Genomic DNA, 23,239 nt, shown 5'->3' with positions numbered 1-23,239 from the left:
TTCATCTATTTACTGTGGCAATGACAGGTCATGCAAAGGATAAAGGGGTTCAGCTACCGCAGCAAGTAACAGATATGTCGCTGTTGTCCTAATGCAGTAAAAGAGAGCAGGAGCAAGAGAGTGGGATTGTATCGGAATGAACAAGGGGGTTTTGCTTGCCTGGCACTTCTGAAGATAACATTGAGTCTTCATCAGTGTCAACGATCACATCATCGATATCACGTCTATCGAAAGGGGGCAATCACCGGCAACTGAGGAAAGACACAATCAATGCAATGCACAATATGATGCATGCTCATGACATGGCAATATGAATGTGTTTTGAGCTAATGCAACTAGCAACAGATTAAATGAAGTTGGTTTGAATATAATATTCAAATTCAAACTCCATATGTGATTATTCAAATGCCATTAGTATGATTTGTGCTAAACAGCAGCTATAAGTTGTTCTAACATGCATGAAAATGGTACAGATGGATTCCTTGAATTTTTCTGATAATTTTTCATATATAAATTATTTAATTTGGAGCTACGGTTGAATTTCTATGAATTTTAGAAGTTTTAGGCATTTTCTGGAATTTTCTGAATAAAAATAAATCCAGAAAACATAATTGCGTCAGCATTGCGTCACTATGACGTCAGCAGGTCAACAGACGCTGCTGCTGGTCAAACCTGACCAGTGGGGTCCACTGGTCAGTGACTGGGGGTGCTTAGTGTCAATGGCAGGTGGGGCCGGTCAACAGACACGTCAGCAGGTCAATACTGACGTGTGGGGTCGGTCAATGTCCATGTCAGCGTGGTCAAAGCTGACGGGTGGGGCCCATGTGGTTAGTTAAACTAAACAGAAAATAAACTAGGATTAATTAAGGCGTGGGGCCCAGTGTCAGTGACACGGTGCGGCGATTAGTGGCTAACTAAGCCAGCCACGTCAGCAAGTGACGCCGGCGACCACGGCGACGGCGAGACCTCGCCGGAGTTGCTCGGGACGGCGCTACGGCCCGCGGCTGGTCGCGCTGAGGGCACCAGGAGTGAGCCCGTGCTCCCGCGCATCTAGGGGGACCCACGAGAGGGCGTGGGGTGGCCGGAGTTGAGCGCGGCATCGACCCCGGCGGCGGCCGGAGCTCGGGGGTTCGCGGGACCGGCGCTGCGGTGTGCAAACAAGACGGTTGTCGCGCTAGTTTTACTCTACGGGACGCAACGAGTGCAACGGACGCATGCGTGGGACCAAAAGGTCACCGGAGCTTCACCGGCGACGAGCCCGTGCGGCGGAGCGTCTCGGCTCCGGTGGAGGGAGCGGCTGGAGCTCGAAATCGGACATGGGGTTAGGGGGAAACGAAGCAGGGCTCACGGAGATCACGATGAGACGGTCGGCGTGCTCGGGGAAGGCCTGGGGCGACGGGACAGCGACGGCGATCTCCGGCGACCGGAGCTTGAAGACGAGTCGATGCGGTCGAATTGGGGCGTCCGAGCGCTCGGGGCTTGCTCGAGGCGACGTAACAGGCGGTGGCGGAGTTTGCAGACTACACGGGGAGGCGAGAGGAGCATGGTGGGCATGGTGGCAGCGAACGACGGCGGCGGCTCTCTGTTCGGGCGAAGAACAAAGAGGGAGAGGGGAAAGAGAGCAGCGAGTGAGGGAGAGGAGAGAGGTGCAGGGGGGGGGGCGAGGGGGAGTGCGTGGCTCCCTCGGGTGCCTCCAGCGGCGAGCAGGTAAGCAGGAGGTGGCCGAGGCAGCGTCGGCGCGCGCCACGCCTCGCCTCTGTTCGTCCTCCTGGCAGAGGAGGAAGAGGACAGGGGGGGGAGGTGGGCTGGGCCGGCTGGGCCGGCCAGATGGAGCTGGGCCAGGCTCTGGTGGGCTGCACGGTAAGGCCAGGTAACTTCCTTCTCTCTCTCTCTCTTTTTCTAATTATCTCAGTTTTCTATTATTCTGTAAATTTAGGGCTTTATTAAAAATACTCAGACACTTTCAAAAATCATGAAACTAATCATGGCTACTGTTTAGAATATATCCAACAGTAAACATTTTAGTTTATGATTATTTGAGCATTTGAAATATTTAATAGCATTTAAATGCCCAAATGAAGATATTATATGATTTAATTCAGTGACCAAATATGTCCTGCAAAAATATAAACCATTTTTGGTAGATGCTTCCACCTCAAACCAGAAATGTTGAACATTTTTAGAGGACATTTTGAGTTCAATGAAAACGGTTTTATTTTGACCCTAGTTGAATTCATTTGGTGGTAGGGCTTAGTCAATCCCCATCTCAGGTTTAAATGAAATTTAAACATGATGTAACACTCTAATGCATGCACTAGGCATTGTCAGAACTAGGGATGTGACAGAAAGCAAGGGCAGACTTGAAATCAATGGGCATCAGGCAGGAGCTTCACGCTATATATGATGATGATGATGATGATGATGATGATGATGATGAGGCGAAGCAGGACACAGAAAGTCGTCGCAAAGGCAAAAAGGCCAAGAAGACCGGAAATGACTACCCTCCCGCGTGCTTCACTCTAAGTCAGGAGGAGATCGAGCAGTTTTTCACCTGCCTCCTAGGAGTAAAACTTCCTTACGATTACGCGGGGAAGATAAGCAGATACCTAGACCCAGCGAAGCAGAAGTTCAGCGGGATGAAGTCTCACGACTGTCACGTGCTGATGACGCAGATACTTCCAGTTGCAATCCGTGGGATCATGGACACGCACGTCCATGAAACGCTATTTGGCCTATGAAACTTCTTCGACGTCATCTCTCGGAAGTCGATTGGCGTGAGGCAACTCAGAAGGCTACAGGAAGAGATCGTGGTGATACTATGCGAGCTTGAGATGTACTTCCCGCCCGCATTCTTCGACGTTATGGTGCATCTGCTGGTCCATATATTGGAGGATATCATCCAACTCAGGCCGACGTTCCTGCACAGCATGATGCCGTTCGAAAGGATGAATGGTGTCATCAAAGGATACGTTCGCAACATGTCACGTCCAGAAGGAAGCATAGCCAGGGGCTTTCTGACCGAAGAGTGCATCTCCTACTGAACAACGAGTTGGTCGATGTCGCCAAGGGCAAAATCGTTCAACCGGGCAACCCCTTGTTCCACGGTACCCAGATGCCACCCAACTTGTTTAGGGTTCAACTGGTTCGGGTGCTGCCAGGCTGCGACGACTTGTTACCTCAGATTCGACCCGTCGGGGCCGACAATGATGACGTGATGACCCTCAGCGCGTGCCTGAGCTGGCCCCTGCTTTGGCCGAAGAGCCAGATTCGTTTGGGGGCGGGGGACACCACCCCAAAGACAACACCGCCAGTCGTGCCGGCGCCAAGTCGGCCCCATGGCAAGACCGCCGTAACGGTGCCGGACATCCCTATGCCACTGGATCCAAACATGCATATGGCACAGGATCAGAACGACGACGACGACGACGATGATACATTTGGCAACGTCGATCAGTACTTTGCCGAGCATGGGTACGATGGCGACTTCATGGGGCCTCCTTCTCAAGAACCAGACCCAACAAAAGACGTGTGCGATCTAGCTCGTACCGCGGAGAAGCCAAGTTGCAACAGGCGCCGTCTGGCGTTCAGCTCTCAGGAGACGCCTCCAGCTGCCGACTTCACCGAGCCTCAGATAGGCGAGGTGCGAAATATTATCAGCCCCAACACACTCAAGAAGGCGGTCTGTGAGCAGAACTCGGTCCCATTACAGGAGAAGAAGAAGGCACGCAAAAGAAAGACTAAGAAGGGTGTGAGCCAGCCGGCACCGAGTACGATCCGTGCTCAGGACGGGCCACCTTCACCGCAGGATATCTCGAGGAGGGTGCATGTGGCGGGTAGGGCGATGCTACCGACAAATATGCCCAATGCTGCAACCGGTGCTATGCGGAGTCTGCATGACAGTGTTCTTGCTTTGGAGAAGCGGCGTCTCAGGGAGAAGGATGTGGCATACCCGGTTTTCGCGGCCAAGGTGCCAGAGGGCAAGGGCTTTGTGGATAACTCCATCGGGCGTACGATCGTCCTGCGTTTTGATGACATCCACGCTATGTTGAACCTTCATCCGCTGCACTACACCTTCGTTCGGCTATTTTCGCTGAGTATGGAGATGCGGATCATTCGCGACAAGACCCCGGACATCATGATAGTCGACCCCTTCTACATGCGTGCCAAGATCTTGGGCAGCGCTGGGGACCGGCAAGTCGCGAGTTCTTACCTCGAAGGCGTCATTCTGGCAAACCAAGATAAGGATAACTTCCTCGTGCCTTACTTTCCCGAGTAAGTCCTCCCCTCAACCGGCTCGTAACATATGAATTCTTACTTTTCGATCGTTTTTCTTTTAACATTCCGTGTTTTCTGCAGTGACACACGTTGCACGCTCATCCTCCTAAGCCCCAAATATTCCATGGCCACGTATTTCGACCCGGACCGTCAGTCGAACGTAGACTACACAAATGTCAAGAAGGTTCTTGATGATGTTCTCCCCGGCTACGCCCAATTTGGAGGCACCTTCACCAGGCCTATTCGTAAGTACGGCAAGCAAGTGTTCTCCCACAATACGATGTTCTGCTGCGTCAAGCAGCCGCCTGGCAGTCAGAAGGGTGCCTACTACGCCATCCATCACATGCGGGCGATCGTACGGGACCATCATCAACTTCTGCTACCGAGTAAACTCAAAGATTGGGCCGCGAGCGTGTCGGCAATCCAGGACGCGGACCTCCGACAAGAATTCTTTCGCATCCAGTCGGAGTTTGCGGAAATCATCCATCAAGATGTCCTTCGTACCTCGGGGCAGTTCTACCTCAGAAATCAACCGTCCAACAGTGACATCGACACAATGCTACAAATGCAGGATGACAACGCCCGTTATTTCATGACTCCCACGATAGACGGCGGCTTCATCCACGCTCCGGTCCCTTGAGTTGAGTTGTCTAGTTCTGAAACATCGATTGGCTCATGTTGTAATTAAACTTTAATGAACTTGTAGTATGTCTCTTTGGTTTCGAGAGTCGTTCAACTTAGATGTAACTGATGCTATTAATGTCTTCCTTTTCTCTTCCGATCGTTCTGTTGCATAATTATATATTGCTTATGTATTGTTTGTGAATTGGTACTAACGTTTCGTTTGGCTAGTGCATAGCGATGCCGACGTATGTCGTGTACAAGGGTAAGGTTCCCGGAGTCTACGATGACTGGGAGGAGTGTCGGAGACAGGTTCACCGATTCAGCGGTAACAGTTACAAAGGGTACACCACTAGGGCCGAGGCCGAATCTAGATACGCCCGCTATCTAACGGGAGAGGGGAGGGAGCGTTGGAGGAACCGGATGAAGACGAGTTTCATCGTGATGATGCTCATCGTGATGACCGCAGCTCTCTTCTATGTGATGGTAGTTTAGATGATCAATATCGACTTGTAATGTGAAGACAAACTCGCTACTCGCGGTCTCGAGACTTGTAATATAATGTTCTATCTTTGTTCGGTCTTTTTAATTCGGAGACTAATATGATGAATTGTATTCGGAGACTAATATGATGAATTGTATTCAAAGACTAATCTTCTATTGTATTCGATGAATCTGTTGTTGATGTGTGCTGTCTATATTTTGTCAAACTATACATTTTGTAACCTGTGCAAAAAGCAGAAAATAAAAAGATAAAAAAACCCTAATATTCATACTAATGGCGCATCACAGGACATTGCGCCATTAGTATGACAGTGCATACTAATGGCGCATCACTGGGTAGTGCGCCATTAGTATGCTGCGGTTACTAATGGCGCATCCAGTGGTGGTGCGCCATTAGTATGCCAAAGCACCTGGGTATACATGGCCCCTGGGAGGCATACTAATGGCGCACGCTGGCCTATACTAATGGCGCACCCGCGGTGCGCCATTAGTATACCAGATACTAATGGCGCACCAGGTGGTGCGCCATTAGTAAAAATTACTAATGGCGTGCTGTTAATGGCGCACCACAGATGCGCCATTAATGGCCATATTAGGTGCGCCATTAGTAGGGGTTTTTCTAGTAGTGAATAGAATGGTGATTGTAGAGAATACAAAAAGAAGGAGATAGTATCACATCAACTAGGCGTATCAACGGGCTATGGAGATGCCCATCAATAGATATCAATGTGAGTGAGTAGGGATTGCCATGCAACAGATGCGCTAGAGCTATAAGTGTATGAAAGCTCAAAAAGAAACTAAGTGGGTGTGCATCCAACTCGCTTTCTCACGAAGACCTAGGGCATTTTGAGGAAGCCCATCATTGGAATATACAAGCCAAGTTCTATAATGCAAATTCCCACTAGTATATGAAAGTGACAACATAGGAGACTCTCTATCATGAAGATCATGGTGCTACTTTGAAGCACAAGTGTGGTAAAAGGATAGTAGCATTGCCCCCTATCTCTTTTTCTTGTTTTTTTGGGCCTCCTCTTTTTTTGGCCTCTTATTTTATTTTGTTTTTATTTTTCGTCCGGAGTGTCATCCCGACTTGTGGGGGAATCATAGTCTCCATCATCCTTTCCTCACTGGGACAATGATCTAATAATGATGATCATCACACTTCTATTTACCAACTCAAGAACTACAACTCGATACTTAGAACAAAATATGACTCTATGTGAATGCCTCCGGTGGTGTACCGGGATGTGCAATGATTTAAGAGTGACATGTATGAAAGAATTATAAACGGTGGCTTTGCCAAAAAATACGATGTCAACTACATGATCATGCAAAGCAAATATGACAATGATGAAGCGTGTCATAATAAATGGAACGATGGAAAGTTGCATGGCAATATATCTCGGAATGGCTATGGAAATGCCATAATAGGTAGGTAAGGTGGCTGTTTTGAGGAAGGTATATGGTGGGTGTATGGTACCGGCGAAAGTTGCGCGGTACTAGAGAGGCTAGCAATGGTGGAAGGGTGAGAGTGCGTATAATCCATGGACTCAACATTAGAACTCACATACTTATTGCAAAAATCTATTAGTCATCGAAACAAAAGTACTACGCGCATGCTCCTAGGGGAAGGGTTGGTAGGAGTTAACCATCGCGTGATCCCGACCTCCACTCATAAGGAAGACAATCAATAAATAAAGCATGTTCCAACTTCATCACATAACAGTTCATCATACGTGCATGCTACGGGAATCACAAACTTTAACACAATTATTTCTCAAATTCACAATTACTCCACTAGCATGACTCTAATATCACCATCTTCATATCTCAAAACAATCATAAGGAATCAAACTTCTCATAGTATTCAATGCACTTTATATGAAAGTTTTTACTATATCCCTCTTGGATGCCTATCATATTAGGACTAATTTTATAACCAAAGAAAATTACCGTATTGTTCTAAAAGACTCTTAAAATAATATAAGTGAAGCACTAGAGCAAATGACAAACTACTCCAAAAGATATAAGTGACGATCAATGAGTAGCCGAATAATTGTGCAACTATGTGAAGACTCTCTAACATTTAAGAATTTCAGATCTTGGGATATTATCCAAACAGCAAGCAAAACAAAATAAAACAAAATGACGCTCCAAGCAAAACACATATCATGTGGTGAATAAAAATATAGCACCAAGTAAGGTTACCGATGAACAAAGACGAAAGAGGGGATGCCATCCGGGGAATCCCCAAGCTTAGGCTCTTGGTTGTCCTTGAATATTAACTTGGGGTGCCTTGGGCATCCCCAATCTTAGGCTTTTTCCACTCCTTATTCCACAATCCATCGAATCTTTTCCCAAAACTTGAAAACTTCACAACACAAAACTCAACAGAAAACTCGTAAGCTCTGTTAGTATAAGAAAATAAATGACCACTTAGGTACTGTTGTGAACTCATTACTTATTTATATTGGTGTAATATCTACTGTATTCCAACTTCTCTATGGTTCATACCCTTCGATACTAGTCATAGATTCATCAAAATAAGCAAACAACACATACAAAATAGAATCTATCAAAAACAGAACAGTCTCTAGTAATCTGTAACTCTCGAATACTTCTGTAACTCCAAATATTCTGAAATAAATTGTTGGACGTGCGGAATTTGTCTATTAATCTTCTGCAAAAAGAATCAACTTAAAAGCACTCTTCTATTAAAATGAAAATTATTCTCGTGAGTGCAAAGTTTTTCTTTTTACAGCAAGATCACATTAACTTTCACCCAAGTCTTCCCAAAGGTCTTACTTGGCACTTTATTGAAACAAAAGCTATAAAACATTATTACTACAGTAGCTTAATCATGTGAACACACAAAAACAGTAGGGGTAAATATTGGGTTGTCTCCCAACAAGCGCCTTTCTTTAATGCCTTTTTAGCTAGACATGATGATGACAATGATGCTCACCTAAAAGATAATAATTGAAACATAATGGGAGCATCATGAAGAATATGGCTAGGACATTTAAGTCTAATCCACTTCCTATTCCTAGGGATTTTGTGAGCAAACAACTTATGTGAACAAGAATCAACTAGCATAGGAAGGTAAAACAAGAAAATCTTCAAGATTTTCAACACATAGAGAGGAAACTTGATATTATTGCAATTCCTACAAGCATATATTCCTCCCTCATAATAATTTTCAGTAGCATCATGAATGAATTCAACAATATAACTATCACATAAAGCACTATTTTCATGATGCACAAGCATAGAATTTTTATTACTCTCCACATAAGCAAATTTCTTCTCATGAATAGTAGTGGGAGCAAACTCAACGAAATAACTATCATGTGAGGCATAGTCCAATTGAAATTAAAATCAAGATGACAAGTTTCATGGCTTCTTTATAGCATACATTGTTGGAAATATGCCCTAGAGGCAATAATAAAGGATTATTATTATATTTCCTTGTTCATGATAATTGTCTTTTTATTCATGCTATAATTGTGTTATCCGGAAATCGTAATACATGTGTGAATACATAGACCACAACATGTCCCTAGTGAGCCTCTAGTTGACTAGCCCGTTGATCAACAGATAGTCATGGTTTCTTGACTATGGACATTGGATGTCATTGATAACGGGATCACATCATTAGGAGAATGATGTGATGGACAAGACCCAATCCTAAGCATAGCACAAGATCATGTAGTTCGTTTGCTAGAGCTTTTCCAGTGTCAAGTATCTTTTCCTTAGACCATGAGATCGTGTAACTCCCAGACACCGTAGGAGTGCTTTGGGTGTACCAAACGTCACAACGTAACTGGGTGACTATAAAGGTATACTACGGGTATCTCTGAAAGTGTCTATTGGGTTGACACAGATCAAGACTGGGATTTGTCACTCCGTATGACAAAGAGGTATCTCTGGGCCCACTCGGTAATGCATCATCATAATGAGCTCAAAGTGACCAAGTGTCTGGTCACGGGATCATGCATTACGGTATGAGTAAAGTGACTTGCCGGTAACGAGATTGAACGAGGTATTGGGATACCGACAATCGAATCTCGGGCAAGTAACATACCGATTGACAAAGGGAATTGTATACGGGGTTGCTTGAATCCTCGACATCGTGGTTCATCCGATGAGATCATCGAGGAGCATGTGGGAGACAACATGGGTATCTAGATCCCGCTATTGGTTATTGACCAGAGATCCGTCTCGGTCATGTCTACGTGTCTCCCGAACCCATAGGGTCTACACACTTAAGGTTCGGTGACGCTAGGGTTGTAGAGATATTAGTATGCAGCAAACCGAAAGTTGTTCGGAGTCCTAGATGAGATCCCGGACGTCACGAGGAGTTCCGGAATGGTCCGGAGGTAAAGAATTATATATGGGAAGTCGAGTTTCGGCCATCGGGAAAGTTTCGGGGGTCACCGGTATTGTACCGGGACCACCGGAAGGATCCCGGGGGTCCACCGGGTGGGGCCACCCATCCCGGAGGGCCCCATTGGATGAAGTGGGAGGGGAACCAGCCCTTGGTGGGCTGGTGCACCCCCCCTTGGCCCCTCCTGCGCCTAGGGTTGGGAACCCTAGGGGAGGGGGCGCCTCCACTTGCCTTCAGGGGCAAGGCACCCCCCTTGGCCACCGCCCCCCTAAGAGATCCCATCTCCTAGGTACGCCCCCCTGGGGACCCTATATATAGAAGGGGGGGGGGAAGGAGGGCAGCCGCACCCTTGCACTTGGTGCCTCCCTTCCCCCTTGCTACACCTCTCCCTCCCGCAGACGCTTGGCGAAGCCCTGCCGGGATCCCTGCTGCATCCACCACCACGCCTTCGTGCTGCTGGATATTCATCAACCTCTCCTTTCCCCTTGCTGCATCAAGAAGGAGGAGACGTCACGCTGACCGTACGTGTGTTGAACATGGAGGTGCCATCCGTTCGGCGCTAGGATCTCCGGTGATTTGGATCACCACGAGTACGACTCCCTCAACCCTGTTCTCTTGAACGCTTCCGCTCGATCTACAAGGGTATGTAGATGCACTCCTCTCTCTCGCGTTGCTAGATGAACTCATAGATTGATCTTGGTGAAACCGTAGAATTTTTTTATTTTCTGCAACGTTCCCCAAGAGTGGCATCATGAGCTAGGTCTATGCGTAGTTCTCTTTGCACGAGTAGAACACAAACCTGTTGTGGGCATAGATGTTGTCAACTTTCTTGCCACTACTAGTCTTATTTTGCTTCAGCGGTATTGTGGGATGAAGCGGCCCGGACCGACCTTACACGTACGCTTACGTGAGACAGGTTCCACCGACTGACATGCACTAGTTGCATAAGGTGGCTAGCGGGTGTCTGTCTCTCCCACTTTAGTTGGAGCGGATTCAATGAAAAGGGTCCTTATGAAGGGTAAATAGAAGTTGACAAATCACGTTGTGGCTTTTTCGTAGGTAAGAAAACGTTCTTGCTAGAACCCTATTGCAGCCACATAAAAGATGCAACAACAATTAGAGGATGTCTAACTTGTTTTTGCAGCAATTGCTTTGTGATGTGATATGGCCAAAAGTTGTGATGAATGATGAATGATATATTGTGATGTATGAGATCATGTTCTTGTAATAGGAATCACGACTTGCATGTCGATGAGTATGACAACCAGCAGGAGCCATAGGAGTTGTCTTAATTATTGAATGACCTGCGTGTCAATGATTTAACGCCATGTAATTACTTTACTTTATTGCTAAACCGTTAGCTATAGTAGTAGAAGTAATAGTTAGCGAGCAACTTCATGGAGACACGATGATGGAGATCATGATGATGGAGATCATGGTGTCATGCCGGTGACGAGGATGATCATGGAGCCCCGAAGATGGAGATCAAAGGAGCTATATGATATTGGCCATATCATGTCACTACTATTTGATTGCATGTGATGTTTATCATGTTTTTGCATCTTGTTTACTTAGAACGATGGTAGTAAATAAGATGATCCCTCATAATAATTTCAAGAAAGTGTTCCCCCTAACTGTGCGCCGTTGTGACAGTTCGTTGTTTCGAAGCACCACGTGATGATCGGGTGTGATAGATTCTAACGTTCACATACAACGGGTGTAAGACAGATTTACACATGCAAAACACTTAGGTTAACTTGACGAGCCTAGCATGTACAAACATGGCCTCGGAACACAAGAGACCGAAAGGTCGAACATGAGTCGTATGAAAGATACGATCAACATGGAGATGTTCACCGATGATGACTAGTCCGTCTCACGTGATGATCGGACACGGCCTAGTCGACTCGGATCATGTAACACTTAGATGACTAGAGGGATGTCTAATCTGAGTGGGAGTTCATTAAATAATTTGATTAGATGAACTTAATTATCATGAACTTAGTCTAAAATCTTTGCAAAATGTCTTGTAGATCAAATGGCCAACGCTCATGTCAACATGAACTTCAACGCGTTCCTAGAGAAAACCAAGCTGAAAGATGATGGCAGCAACTATACGGACTGGGTCCGGAACCTGAGGATCATCCTCATAGCTGCCAAGAAAGCATATGTCCTAGAAGGACCGCTAGGTGAAGCACCCATCCTAGAGAACCAAGACGTTATGAACGCTTGGCAGTCACGTGCTGATGATTACTCCCTCGTTCAGTGCGGCATGCTTTACAGCTTAGAACCGGGGCTCCAAAAGCGTTTTGAGCAACACGGAGCATATGAGATGTTCGAGGAGCTGAAAATGGTTTTCCAAGCTCACGCCCGGGTCGAGAGATATGAAGTCTCCGACAAGTTCTATAGTTGTAAGATGGAGGAAAATAGTTCTATCAGTGAGCACATACTCAAAATGTATGGGTTGCACAACCGCCTGTCCCAGCTGGACATTAACCTCCCGGACGAGGCGGTCATTGACAGAATCCTTCAGTCGCTCCCACCGAGCTACAAGAGCTTTGTGATGAACTACAATATGCAGGGGATGGTGAAAACTATTCCTGAAGTATTTTCAATGCTGAAGTCAGCAGAGGTAGAAATCAAAAAGGAACATCAAGTGTTGATGGTCAATAAAACCACCAAGTTCAAGAAAGGCAAGGGTAAGAAGAACTTCAAGAAGGACGGCAAGGATGTTGCCGCGCCCGGTAAGCCAGTTGCCGGGAAGAAGTCAAAGAATGGACCCAAGCCTGAGACTAAGTGCTTTTATTGCAAAGGGAAGGGTCACTGGAAGCGGAACTGCCCCAAATACTTAGCGGACAAGAAGGCCGGCAACACTAAAGGTATACGTGATATACATGTAATTGATGTGTACCTTACTAGTGCTCGTAGTAGCTCCTGGGTATTTGATACCTGTGCTGTTGCTCATATTTGTAACTCAAAGCAGGAGCTGCGGAATAAGCGGAGACTGGCGAAGGACGAGGTGACGATGCGCGTCAGGAATGGTTCCAAGGTCGATGTGATCGCTGTCGGCACGCTACCTCTACATTTACCCATGGGATTAGTTTTAAACCTCAATAATTGTTATTTAGTGCCAGCTTTGAGCATGAACATTGTATCTGGGTCTCGTTTAATACGAGATGGCTACTCATTTCAATCCGAGAATAATGGTTGTTCTATTTATATGAGAGATATGTTTTATGGTCATGCCCCGCTGGTCAATGGTTTGTTCTTAATGAATCTCGAACGTAATGTTACACATATTCATAGTGTGAATACCAAAAGATGTAAGATTGATAACGATAGTCCCACATACTTGTGGCACTGTCGCCTTGGTCACATTGGTGTCAAGCGCATGAAGAAGCTCCATGCAGATGGACTTTTAGAGTCTCTCGATTATGAATCATTTGACACATGCGAACCATGCCTCATGGGAAAAATGACCAAGACTCCGTTCTCCGGAACAATGGAGCGAGCAACCAACTTATTGGAAATCATACATACTGATGTGTGCGGTCCAATGAGCGTTGAAGCTCGCGGAGGATATCGTTATGTTCTCACTCTCACTGATGACTTAAGTAGATATGGGTATGTCTACTTGATGAAACACAAGTCCGAGACCTTTGAAAAGTTCAAGGAATTTCAGAATGAGGTAGAGAATCAACATGACCGAAAGATAAAGTTCTTGCGATCAGATCGTGGAGGAGAATATTTAAGTCACGAATTTGGTACGCACCTAAGAAAATGTGGAATCGTTTCACAACTCACACTGCCTGGAACACCTCAGCGTAACGGTGTGTCCGAACGTCGTAATCGCACTCTATTGGATATGGTGCGATCTATGATGTCTCTTAGCGATTTACCGCTATCATTTTGGGGATACACTCTAGAGACAGCTACATTCACTTTAAATAGGGATCCATCTAAATCCGTTGAGACGACACCGTATGAATTATGGTTTGGGAAGACACCTAAGCTGTCGTTTCTAAAAGTTTTGGGATGCGATGCTTATGTTAAGAAACTTCAACCTGAAAAGCTCGAACCCAAGTCGGAAAAATGCGTCTTCATAGGATACCCTAAGGAAACCATTGGGTATACCTTCTACCTTAGATCCAAAGGCAAGATCTTTGTTGCCAAGAATGGATCCTTTCTGGAAAAAGAGTTTCTCTCGAAAGGAGTAAGTGGGAGGAAAGTAGAACTCGATGAAGTACTACCTCTTGAACCGGAAAGTAGTGCAGCTCAGGAAAATGTTCCTGTGGTGCCTACACCGACTGGAGAGGAAATTAATGATGATGATCAAGGTACTTCGGATCAAGTTGCTACTGAACTTCATAGGTCCACAAGGACACGTTCCACGACAGAGTGGTATGGCAACCCTGTCCTGGAAATCATGTTGTTAGACAATGGTGAACCTTCGAACTATGAAGAAGCGATGGCGGGCCCAGATTCCAACAAATGGCTTGAAGCCATGCAATCCGAGATAGAATCAATGTATGAAAACAAAGTATGGACTTTGACAGACTTGCCCGATGATCGGCGAGCGATAGAAAACAAATGGATCTTTAAGAAGAAGACGGACGCGGATGGTAACGTTACCATCTATAAAGCTCGACTTGTCGCTAAGGGTTATCGGCAAGTTCAAGGGGTTGATTACGATGAGACTTTCTCTCCCGTAGCGAAGCTGAAGTCCGTCCGAATCATGTTAGCAATTGCCACATACTATGATTATGAGATATGGCAGATGGACGTCAAAACGGCATTCCTTAATGGCTATGTTAAGGAAGAACTGTATATGATGCAGCCGGAAGGTTTTGTCGACCCTAAAAGTGCTAACAAGGTATGCAAGCCCCAGCGATCCATTTATGGTCTGGTGCAAGCATCTCGGAGTTGGAACATTCTCTTTGATGAGATGATCAAAGTGTTTGGGTTTATGCAGACTTATGGAGAAGTCTACGTTTACAAGAAAGTGAGTGGGAGCTTTGTAGCATTTCTCATATTATATGTAGATGACATACTTGTGATGGGAAATGATATAGAACTTTTGGACAGCATTAAGGCCTACTTGCATAAGTGTTTTTCAGTGAAGGACCTTGGAGAAGCTGCTTACATATTAGGCATCAAGATCTATAGGGATAGATCGAGATGCCTCATAGGTCTTTCACAAAGCACATACCTTGATAAGATATTGAAGAAGTTCAATACGGATCAGTCCAAGAAAGGGTTCTTTCCTGTATTACAAGGTGTGAGATTGTTCTTGGCTCAATGCCCGACCACGGCAGAAGATAAAGAAGAGATGAGTGTCATCCCCTATGCCTCAGCCATAGGATCTATTATGTATGCCATGCTGTGTACCAGACCTGATGTAAACCTTGCCGTAAGTTTGGTAGGAAGGTACCAAAGTAATCCTGGCAAGGAACACTAGACAACGGTCAAGAATATCTTGAAGTACCTGAAAAGGACAAAGGACATGTTTCTCGTTTATGGAGGTGACGAAGAGCTCGTCGTAAAGGGTTACGTCGACGCTAGCTTTGACACAGATCTGGATGACTCTAAGTCACAAATCGGATACGTGTATATGTTGAATCGTGGAGCAGTAAGCTGGTGCAGTTGCAAGCAGAGCGTCGTGGCGGGATCTACATGTGAAGCGGAGTACATGGCAGCCTCGGAGGTAGCGCATGAAGCAATATGGATGAAGGAGTTCATCACCGACCAAGGAGTCATACCCAATGCGTCGGAGCCAATCACTCTCTTCTGTGACAACACTGGAGCTATTGCCCTTGCCAAGGAGCCCAGGTTTCACAAGAAGACCAGGCACATCAAGCGTCATTTCAACTCCATCCATGAAAATGTTCAAGATGGAGACAAAGATATTTGCAAAGTACATACAGATCTTAATGTCACAGATCCGTTGACTAAACCTCTTCCGCGAGCAAAACATGATCAACACCAGAACTCTATGGGTATTCGATTCATCACAATGTAACTAGATAATTGACTCTAGTGCAAGTGGGAGACTGTTGGAAATATGCCCTAGAGGCAATAATAAAGGATTATTATTATATTTCCTTGTTCATGATAATTGTCTTTTTATTCATGCTATAATTGTGTTATCCGGAAATCGTAATACATGTGTGAATACATAGACCACAACATGTCCCTAGTGAGCCTCTAGTTGACTAGCCCGTTGATCAACAGATAGTCATGGTTCCCTGACTATGGACATTGGATGCCATTGATAATTGGATCACATCATTAGGAGAATGATGTGATGGACAAGACCCAATCCTAAACATAGCACAAGATCGTGTAGTTCGTTTGCTAGAGCTTTTCAAGTGTCAAGTATCTCTTCCTTAGACCATGAGATCGTGTAACTCCCAGACACCGTAGGAGTGCTTTTGGTGTACCAAACGTCACAACGTAACTGGGTGACTATAAAGGTATACTACGGGTATCTCCGAAAGTGTCTGTTGGGTTGACACGGATCGAGACTGGGATTTGTCACTCCGTATGACGGAGAGGTATCTCTGGGCCCACTCGGTAATGCATCATCATAATGAGCTCAAAGTGACCAAGTGTCTGGTCACGGGATCATGCATTATGGTACGAGTAAAGTGACTTGCCGGTAACGAGATTGAACGAGGTATTGGGATACCGACGATCGAATCTCGAGCAAGTAACATATCGATTGACAAAGGGAATTGTATACGGGGTTGCTTGAATCCTCGACATCGTGGTTCATCTGATGAGATCATCGAGGAGCATGTGGGAGCCAACATGAGTATCCAGATCCCGCTGTTGGTTATTGACTGGAGAGCCGTCTCGTTCATGTCTACGTGTCTTCCGAACCCGTAGGGTCTACACACTTAAGGTTCGGTGACGCTAGGGTTGTAGAGATATTAGTATGCAGCAAACTGAAAGTTGTTCGGAGTCTCGGATGAGATCCCGGACGTCACGAGGAGTTCCGGAATGGTCCGGAGGTAAATAATTATATATGGGAAGTCGAGTTTCGGCCATCGGGAAAGTTTCGGGGGTCACCGGTATTGTACCGGGACCACCGGAAGGGTCCCGGGGGTCAACCGGGTGGGGCCACCCATCCCGGAGGGCCCCATGGGCTGAAGTGGGAGGGGAACCAGCCCCTGGTGGGCTGGTGCGCCCCCTTGGCCCCCCCTGCGCCTAGGGTTGGGAACCCTAGGGGAGGGGGCGCCTCCACTTGCCTTGGGGGGCAAGGCACCCCGCTTGGCCACCGCCCCCCCTAGGAGATCCCATCTCCTAGGGCCGGCGCCCCCTAGGGACCCTATATATAGAGGGAGGGAAGAGGGGAATCCTCACCCTTGCACTTGGCGCCTCCCTTCCCCCTTGCTACACCTCTCCCTCCCGCAGACGCTTGGCGAAGCCCTGCCGGGATCCCTGCTGCATCCACCACCACGCTGTCGTGCTGCTGGATCTTCATCAACCTCTCCTTTCCCCTTGCTGGATCAAGAAGGAGGAGACGTCACGCTGACCGTACATGTGTTGAATGCGGAGGTGCCGTCCGTTCGGCGCTAGGATCTCTGGTGATTTGGATCACGACGAGTACGACTCCCTCAACCCCGTTCTCTTGAACGCTGCCGCTCGATCTACAAGGGTAGGTAGATGCACTCCTCTCTCTCGTTGCTAGATGAACTCATAGATTGATCTTGGTGAAACCATAGATTTTTATTTATTTTCTGCAACGTTCCCCAACATACATGTCCATCACAATAATCATCATAGATAGCAACTTTGTTCTTATAATCAATTGGAACCTCTTCCAAAATAGTGATTCATCACTAAATAAAGTCATGACCTCTCCAAATCCACTTTCATCAATATAATCATCATAAATAGGAGGCATGCTTTTATCATAATAAATATTCTCATCAAAACTTGGGGGACTAAAAATATCATCTTCATCAAACATAGCATCCCTAAGCTTGTGGCTTTGCATATCATTAACATCATGGATATTCAAAGAATTCATACTAACAAAATTGCAATCATGCTCATCATTCAAATATTTAGTGCCAAAAATTTTATGGACTTCTTCCTCTAGCAATTGAGCACAATTTTCATTTCCACCATTTTCACGAAAGACATTAAAAAGATGAAGCATATGAGGCACCCTCAATTCCAATTTTTTTGTAGTTTTCTTTTATATACTAAACTAGTGATAAAACAAGAAACTAAAAGATTTAATTGCAAGATCTAAAGATATACCTTCAAGCACTAATTTCCCTGGCAACGGCGCCAGAAAAGAGCTTGACGTCTACTACACAACCTTCTTCTTGTAGACGTTGTTGGGCCTCCAAGTGCAGAGGTTTGTAGGACAGTAGCAAATTTACCTCAAGTGGATGACCTAAGGTTTATCAATCCGTGGGAGGCATAGGATTAAGATGGTCTCTCTCAAACAACCCTGCAACCAAATAACAAAGAGTCTCTTGTGTCCCCAACACACCCAATACAATGGTAAATTGTATAGGTGCACTAGTTTGGTGAAGAGATGGTGATACAAGCGTAATATGGATGGCAGATATAGGTTTTTGTAATCTGAAAATATAAAAACAGCAAGGTAGCAAGTAACAAAAGTGAGCGAAAACGGTATTGCAATGCTTCGAAACAAAGCCTAGGGTTCATACTTTCACTAGTGCAAGTTCTCTCAACAATCACTACAAGAAATATGTCAACTTGTGACCACCACTATTGGTCACTGAAAGGTCACAAATTTCCATTTACGACCTTTTTGTGACCAAAAACAGAAGGTCAAAAGCTGGCCGTCGTAAACTGACTATAGCGACCTTTCTTCTGGAATGGTCAAAGACGTTTACGACCAAAATATTCCTAATGTGGTGTTTTGGTCACTAGCAACCTCCCCAAGCCGCGTAGGCATCCAGCGTGGCAAGCTGATGTGGCACAAGATTCAGCCCGGTCCAATTCGGTTTTCTACATGGGCCGAGCCCATTAATTCAGCCTTTCTATATTTTTTTTCGTGTCAATTTTTGGTTGATTTCATGGTCCTAGCCCAACATTGTAGCCTTTTTTATTGTTGGCCCATGGCCTTTTATTATTTATTGCTTTTCTATTTTCAGCCATTATATATTCAAGCTGGTCCCACTAGTCAAATGGGTCCCACTTGTCATGATCATCTCTCAAATTGGTCCCACATGTCAGAAATGTACAAATTTGACAGATTATTTTCATAAGTGGACCCATTGGTCAAGTTTCCATTTCACAAGTTTTCAGATCACATACATAATCAAAAAGAACACATAAATTTCATCAAATATACCACTAAATAAATCTATTATAATCTTTACAACACATATATGCTACAATATGCTACTCTTTACTAAGTAGAACTTGACGGCTTCACACTTCACGGCTTCACACTTGCTTCACACTTCACACTTGAGCATCTGTAAAAGAGGAACAACCACAAATTTAAATCTCAATTGCAGTATAGGCCATATGCAGAAGCAGTTCAAAGTCGAAACAACATCAATTAAAAACACGCGCACAGAAACATAGGAGTCAAAATGCAGTATAGGACCAGGACAAGGAAACTCCTGTTATCAAATCAACACACAGCTTGTAGCAAAACAGCAATAGAATACATTATAACGAGAGTAAGCTTGAATCAAACAGCACAGAAACATGTGTATATCTCATGTGAGCATCATGCTGTGGTTTTATTAAACAATGATACAGCAACAGAATACAATATCTTCAATGCAAATTATGGTACTTGTAGCAAAACTGCATAAGCTTTGAATTTTCAAAGAATAAGTTCGAAAGAAAGTATAGCAGTGCGTAAGCTCAGGTTACCTGGGTTGTCGACCAGAGGTGCCTTCCACTTTGCCCTTGTTGTTCAGGTTCTTGATATTCTGAATACACAGAAATCTCAGCTCAGAACTTGTAATACACATCGCTGCTTGTCTAAGCAAATAGACTACCTAGTCATATTGCCATGAGATAGTTCATGGTGTACCTTTTGTTTCCATGGCCCCTTGAACTGGTTTGGAATGGTTGGAGTTGTCCATTTCCCATCTTATACAATCTGCACCTTCAAATAGAACAAATATATGTCAAACATAGATGAGCAGAAAATACCAACTAATCAACGAAAAAACTAACGTGCAGATAGTACTCAAACAAATCAAAGAGGAAGGAAACAAGACATCTGCTTTGCTAGCTAGGAGTGGGTAAACTGAAACATGAGCATGTTGGCCTAACGTTGTCGTAACAGCCGGATGGGATGAAGCGTCGTTCTAAATAAAAGGAAAGGCGGCGGAGAGGCTAGTGCATCGTCCGATGCGCCTGCCTGCCTCGGAGATGAAGGCAAGACTAGCGGAATTTGGCTGCCATCAATTAGTTGAGCCATAAGATTGGTTAGTCTAGCAAGCATATTAATGTTTGAACGATTCAGCATTGATAAGGTTTTTACAACAAACATGTTGGCATCATGAGGCTGGCACATGCCGGATCCAGACAGAGACAAGCAACAAGACCCCCACCCACTACTAAGAAGTAGAGCATCTAACAGAACTGCGAGAGATGAAGCAAGCAAGGGGAGGCCAGCAATTCAGTTTGCCAGGAGCAGTAACAGGTTGGATAAGAATTGGGAGGCCGACAATTTCAGTCAATGGCAACAGAAAAGCTGCAGCAGGCTCTCCGTGAAAAACAAAGAGGCCAGCTCTGTATCTGTTGTTGTTCACAACTTCACACAGATTATATGCACAACATGTCAACTTATCCGAAGCAAGCAACAGATTATTTGGGACCAAAGCAATGTCTGCATTCTAATAGTAGTACAAATTAAGCAAAGACACCATAGCAGAATGGAAGCTCCAAACTGCTGTTGCACAAATTTGAAGAGATGAACACGTACAGAGCATATGCATCCATTCTACTGTACTACAAAATGAACCAAAGACAAGATGCATTCAAGAAGCATTCATCCATAGCAGGACAGAAGCAAGACAAACTGTTGCTCCACACAGTCAGTCGCTGTCAGCTACTGCTCCATACAAGACGCCAAAGACAAGTTAGCAACGGCCAGTTTATCGCGCATGAAACAAAAGCACTCCCTCGGAACAGGGCATATGCAGAGTGCGGGGAAACAGAGTAAGCCGTATGCAGAAATGAAAGAACAGTAAGCAATCTAACAACATTATTATCTTTCCAGCATGAATATGTGAGCACATACTAAGTAGCATCAGCAGAAGATTAACTGAAATGACACTCCAGAAGATAAACTGAAATTACAAGGAACTACTCTCTGCTTTGACAACAGAAGGTATACTCACACATTTATATTATATTGTTGGTACAGGAAATATGCCATAAAGCATATAAGCATACACACAAGATACTTAGGCTACTAATCGACTTCCAAAGCTATTTACAAATAAGCAAGGCCTCATTCCCACTGTAGAAATCATCAAAGGTGGATGGTTTATCTGTGCTCGCATAAAATTCTTTTCAGATTTGTATCCATAAGACAAAGCAGTAGTAATTCAGTTTGCAACACTATAGATTGCTCTGAAAGTGGACCACAAACTGTACATAATTAGGACAACCGGCAAACAAATGAAGAAGTACAACGTTTGTAACAGCAAAGTTAGGAGCAGAAATGTGTAATGTTATCGGTTGTAACAGCAAAGTTAGGAGCATATAAGCAAACAGGTGCCAACCCAAGTTTCTACTGGTAAAGCAAGCATCACCAATGCAATGTGTAATGTTATCGGAGGAGGGGCCGAATGCGCATACTTCTCTGTGAGGTTGGGATCGCCAAAAGGGTTGGAATCGTTGGAGTAGCCCGACACCGCGTTGGCCTTCATCTTCTTGGCCACCTTCTCGGCCTGCAGAAGCAGCACCGTCGACAAACAAGTTAGCAACGGAAACCCTAGGCGCGGGGCAGGAAGGCAGCCGAGCGGAAACCCCCACCTTCTTCTGCGCCTTCTTGGACATGTACTCCAGGATCTGCTCCTCGGTGACGCCCCCGCGCTTGGCGCTCCTGCTCCGCCTCCTTCGGCGGTCCCCGGAGTCGGAGCCGGAGCCGGACGCCTGCGAATCGCTCGCGCCGCTGGAGGAGGAGGAGGAGGAGGAGGACGGGGCGGCCTTGCGGCGGCTCCTGCGGCGGTGGCGGCTCCGACCCCGGCGGGGCGAGCCACCGGAGTCGGAGTCGGAGTCCGAGTCGGACGGCGACCGCCACCGCCGCCGCCGCGACGAGCTCCGGCTTCCCTCGGCGTCGCGCTCCTTCCTAGGCATGTCGGCTACGGGAGGGAAAGGCGGCTGGTCGTGGAGATTTGGCGTGCCGATGGAGCCGAGCTGATTAACTGAACGAACAAATTGGGGCTGGCGGTTGGGTCGATCCAGAGATCCAGAGAGGAGGAGAGGAGGAGGAGTCGTGGGTTGGAGGGTTGGAGGGGATAATCCATATGGATCTCACCGGACAGAGGGCGCCAGAGGTGGTGGCGGATTGGATGGGATCGATCCATATGGATCTCGCCGGACAAAGGGCGCCGGAGGTGGTGGCGGACAGAGGGTGTCGGAGGTGGCGGCGGCCAGGGAGGAGTGGAGCGCTAGGGTTCGAGAGAGAGAGAGAGAGGAGGGCACGAGGGGTTGGGTGCGGTTGGGTGCGTGGGAGGGAGTGCGGGTTGTGGGTTGGGCGACGTGGGTGAGACAGGCGGGCCGTTGGATCAGGAGCATCCGACGGTGATTAGGCACGATCCGCGTGAGATGCTCCTGGACCAATCAGAACGCAGTATATCAGTACTACATTTTTTGACCATCTAAATTGGTCGTAATCGACTAAAAGTAAGGTGCTAAATCATATTGGCTATTTTATGATCTGAAAAATAAAAACAAAAATAAAATACCTTCTCATGTTTCATAAAATTTGACCTTAGTTTTCAGGAATAATGACAAATCGAAATAAGACAAATATCTTTTAAAAGAGTTAGGAGAAATTAGTTTTTTAAATCATTTTCCATTTTTAAAGTGTCCAAAATGAGTTTTTTTGTGAAGGACATACTATATATTTGTTGTAAAATTTTACCAAATCAATTTTCTAAAATAATAGGCCATATATAATGCACAACTGCCAAATAGTTGAGTGTCCAAAGCTCTTATCCACCTCTCGTGAAAAAGACAAATATCCACCAATTCAGCTGGAAGCGGGTCAAATTTGAACTGTAGCTACCTTGTAGTTTGCTCTTTATTTTTTCCAAAAATCATTTCTAGGTAAATAAGTATCTATTTAATCATAGAAACACCAAAAAAATTCCAAGATTCAACCACTAGCTAGGAACGGTCAAGCCCGCCGTTTTGACCGCATTTTGAAACATGCATAAAAAATTCAAAAAAAAATCAAAAAATTGGAAAACCTTCGCATTGTGA

At 45.5% G+C, this 23,239-nt stretch overlaps 1 long non-coding RNA gene across 1 annotated transcript; it reads right to left on the bottom strand.

Moving 5' to 3' along the window:
* Positions 1-19,848: 19,848 nt before the first annotated feature.
* On the bottom strand, positions 19,849-21,866 carry LOC123116062 (uncharacterized). The gene is made up of 3 exons (XR_006456915.1): positions 21,785-21,866; positions 21,608-21,699; positions 19,849-19,901 (listed from the first exon to the last, which is right to left on the bottom strand). It is a non-coding gene; the product is annotated as an uncharacterized lncRNA (long non-coding RNA).
* Between the last annotated feature and the right edge of the window lie 1,373 nt (positions 21,867-23,239).

Source organism: Triticum aestivum, chromosome 5B (genome assembly GCF_018294505.1).
Source record: "Triticum aestivum cultivar Chinese Spring chromosome 5B, IWGSC CS RefSeq v2.1, whole genome shotgun sequence".
NCBI classification, from domain to species: domain Eukaryota; kingdom Viridiplantae; phylum Streptophyta; class Magnoliopsida; order Poales; family Poaceae; genus Triticum; species Triticum aestivum.
The sequence above is the reverse complement of the archived record's forward strand: the minus strand, read 5'-3'. Positions and strand labels throughout refer to the sequence as shown.